We start from the raw sequence: 4,316 nt of genomic DNA on the forward strand, positions 1-4,316 counted from the left end.
CGCTTTCACTTTTCTAAAAAGATACCTGAAAGCTAAATTCAAACTGCCACAGCCCTGGACTCCTATCATTGTCACCTCAGACCAATGGCCATTTCTCAAGAGCTAGCACAGTTCAAATGCTGGCTACACTACATGAAAGAGTTAGACATCCAAAGGCAAGGAAGTACAGTATAGTACCGATTCCTTAGACCAAGTTTACTTCATCCTTTTTCTTATACACTTCATAAAATACACTTCTATTTTTAGAGGAAATCAACACTGAGATCTTTCCTTCCTAATTCTGTCTCCATATTTTTACCCCAACTTTCAAATAGTTATCTTCAGCCTTCACTGAGATCACGCTAAATCCTTATGAATCTTTTTCTGGGGCTCTCCTCCCAAGCCTTTAATGACTTCTTAGCACCTATAAAATAAAATCGAAACTCCATAACACCGTACACAGTGCTCTACCCACGATGTGGCCTTCATCTTCTCTTCCCGCTTTAGGCCCTCACTTCTTCCCACCACCATGTACACTCGTCACCAGATTATTCACAGTCATGTGCCCTGTGCAGCTCCCTTCAACCTCTGCTCTTACTCTTTGCTGGGTTCTGGCTCTGGTGTACTGTATACCTTGATTGCTCATAATGTGTCCAGTGCAGCGGTTCTCAGCCTGTGGGTCGCGACCCCGGTGGGGGTCGAACGACCAAAACACAGGGGTCGCCTAAAGCCATCGGAAATTTCCCGCCGGGGTCACAACCCACAGGTTGAGAACCGCTGGTCCAGTGCCTGGGACTGTGCCTAAAACCTATATTGCTTAAAAAATAGCAGGTGTCATTATTAATACTTTCTTGCTTCAATTCTTAAAAGAGGGACTATATCATGCTCTATTAAAACAAACCCTTGATCCTAGTACTTATACTCCAAATCTCTATCAAATTTTCATCCATGACAAACTGGGCTAAACTATTAAATAATTCAAGTCACTGTCTCCAAATATATCTATGGTGATAGTAATCAGTAGAGTGGTTGACTGTGGGGGATGGGAATGAACAAGAAGGCATAAAGATAAAATTGTTCTATATTTTGATTGGGGTGTTGGTCATATGAGTAGTATATTTGCTCAAATTCATCTAATTATTTATTTAAGGTCAGTGCATTTTTCTGTCTGTGAAATTTATCTTAATTTTTTAAGCCAGAATGCTATTTTTCCCACCAAATCAGATATCAAAAGCTTAAATGTCTGCATGAGCTTGGCAGGTAAGGTACATATGTAGTGGGCTGGGGTAGCATACAACAGGGAGAGTCGGCTGCTGGCAGACTGGAGAGAGTGTGCTGTTTATCCAGATCACAAGGACAATGCATACAGAAGCAGAATCTGGATCTAATGGACACCTCACTTATTCTGATTATTAGTCAAGTTTGTGATGCACTGTGCTATGTCACACAGCAATTAATCCTCTCCAAAGCGGATGCACAAGATGCTCTATTGAAATGGAAGATGATAATACTTAGAAGTTTCTTCTATTATTTTCTATTTTCATGTTCTTTTTCTTCCTCATTGCACTTTAGAATATACAAAGGAACCCAAAGAAGGGAGTATACATTTATCTTGCATACCCTGTGCCAAGTCAAGCAACTGAGGTCTGGAGAATAAGACATTCGGGAGACCGCAGCAAGTAGACAGACATGGTGCAGGGATGAGCACTGTTCCACTGGCAAGACGGAGCCCCCATGCTACAACCAGTGTAAGTAAGGAGCAAACTTGACTGCACATTTCATTCTGAAGGAAAAGGAGAGAGCATTATGGAAATCGTGCCCTCTCCAATTCAAATGTGCAAGCTGAATTGTGCCGAGTGATTTTCTGCAAAAGAAAAGAGTTATATGTGTGTTTGGGGTGGGAGGGGAGGAGGTCTTCCCAAGGCCTGTGACCCAGCCAGGCTGCTGGAGCAGCTGGGACGGTGATGCAGTGATGTGATTGTTCAGAGTAGCGTGCCAACCTGTTGATCAGCTGAGCAGTGTGCTAGAAGGCAGACACCCCTGTGAAGCCAGGGTGAAGGCAGTCCCTCTCTGGCTTGGCAGGTTAGAAGGCACAGAACCACAACTCTGGTTGCCCATGCAACTCTTCAGGCTGGCCTCAGAAGCCACTATACCCAGGAGGACAAAGTGCCTGCCCGTGGCAACACCCCGCTCCACCCTGCCGGCTGAGCAGGTGGTCAGAAGGGACCAACTTCCTTCCACTCCAATGGAATCAGGAAATCCAGAGAAGCCCAGAAACAGTAGCCTGTCTAGTCCATTAATCAAAATAAAGGTTTCATTGTTCTAAAACAAGACCCAGTGCAATAGTTGCTTAAACAGGAATGAAGTTTATTTACCTTGCATGTAAAAATCCAAACACGTGGCTCTGGTTTGCAGAGGTGTTAGTCTCCTGGCTTCCTTCTGTCTCTAGGATGTTGCTCTTATTTACACGCTCCAAAATGCCTACATGTGGCCAGTTAAAAATTGATTACTATGAGAAAAAAAGGAAAATTGCTTTGAGGACAACCAGCAGTCTCTGGTTCAGTAGAACAACAAAAGTTCAGCCCTGTAGCATGAAACCAAAGGAATCAAAGAGCAGTCTCATAGCTTGTGAGAAAATAAGAGTTTTTCATACACTCCAGAGAGCATTTTTAAAAATTGGGCTTCTTGGGCTCAGAACATTGGAGCAAAGCTCCATAGTTTCTGCACAAGGACATGGAAAACTCCAGTCAGGGATTTGTCTGTCCTGAGCAACACAGCACACATCATATATAAATGCAGTGGTGCTGATGGCAGTTGATTTTTTTCAAACAAACTGGGAAATTTTTAGTATGTTTAAGGAAAGTACAGAGGCACCAACTACAGAAGATGTGGCCACATTTTGTAGAATAGATGTGTCATCTACTCAATTCAATCTCCAAGTACCCATCCATACAAATTCAGCCGTGGATATACCCAGGTAGTGTGCAACTTAAAGTTTCTTTTTCCAGGTTGTTATGGTTAGTGCTATTGGTCACAGACACATCTCTGTCCTTCATCAACCCTTTCTTTTTACTGCTCACCATACAGATGCCAGTTTGGCCTTGGAGTGACCTTTTGTTTCTCCTTGGCCTCTTCCTTCCCTCAGTAATCAACAGAAGCATGGTAAATTAAGTCAATCACTGTAGTTTTTAGGGATTCGGAGGTGAGGACAACCACTTCATCACTTTCTCCAAGAACTATCAGCTCTCACTGTCTCAGGAGTTGGGCCTCCTTCCCCAACTGTACAAAAATTCTAAAGCTTGTCTGAAATTAACCATGCTACCATAGCATGTACTTGCATTCATTGTGCTTTTTGGATACAGTCTTCAGAGAAGTAAGTGGTCTGTCCCAAAGTTTACGGTGAATGTTAGGGTCCTCAGTGTCTCACAGCTGTCAGTCAGTTACTCTGACTTACATAAGAATCTAGAATCCAGATTTTTGGGTATATACCAATGCTGATTCTGGGGCTAGTCCTCTCTCCACCTCCACAACTGCTGTGTTGCCATGGGGGATAGGGTGTGAATCTTCTGGGAGCCGCTTATAAAGGCAGCTCAAGCTGAATTTTAAACTGAAAAATGAGAGAAAAATTAAGCTTTAGTAATATGTAAAATAACATTGATAGTAGTATAAAATATATAGGTATATAGGGAAAATGCATACTCACACTTTTTTGATAGTTGTGCATTTAAACAAAGCTTAAGCTTTGTGTTCCTCCTCATTCCATATCCTGATGGCAGGGGAGAGAAGGAGAGCCCAGGGGGCACTTACAGGAAGAGAAGCACACAATCATAAACACCAAGAAAGGGTCCCGACTTCACTCAAGATCCCTGATGAGGAATTCCAGGAAACACTTCATTACAAAGTATATAAAAATGGAGATAACCAAAAGCTCTGTGCATATTTGAGTGTTTAACTGCAAATAAGAAGTGAACTATTTAGTTAATGTAAAGGTTCATCTTGCCCAGGATTCTCTAACAGAGGCAGCAAGTAAAGTTTTGAAGAGTTTTAGCCCAGATTCTGTTCTAGGAAAGAGGGGATGGAGTTCAAGCATTCATCACAGGGAGTCTTGGTTTGAATCTACTCTCCATGACTTTTGGGTATATGATTTAGATGGTTAAAGTTCTCAAAACTTTATAAAAGTCCTATAAATTATTTTTTAATTTTAAAATATTGTCATTAAGGAAATATAAATCAAAGTCATAATGACATACCATTTCACACCTGGTAGGATGCAATGATAAAAAAGATAAATTTAGGCCCTGGCCAGTTGCTCAGTGGATAGAGCCTGGTGTGCTGAC

The 4,316-nt window shown here is 41.9% G+C and overlaps 1 pseudogene; it reads right to left on the minus strand.

The window, feature by feature from the left end:
• Positions 1-2,762: 2,762 nt before the first annotated feature.
• LOC136377365 (E3 ubiquitin-protein ligase RNF4 pseudogene) lies at positions 2,763-3,765 on the minus strand (annotated as a pseudogene).
• Positions 3,766-4,316: the final 551 nt, after the last annotated feature.

This window comes from Saccopteryx leptura, chromosome 6, assembly GCF_036850995.1.
Source record: "Saccopteryx leptura isolate mSacLep1 chromosome 6, mSacLep1_pri_phased_curated, whole genome shotgun sequence".
Classification (NCBI taxonomy): domain Eukaryota; kingdom Metazoa; phylum Chordata; class Mammalia; order Chiroptera; family Emballonuridae; genus Saccopteryx; species Saccopteryx leptura.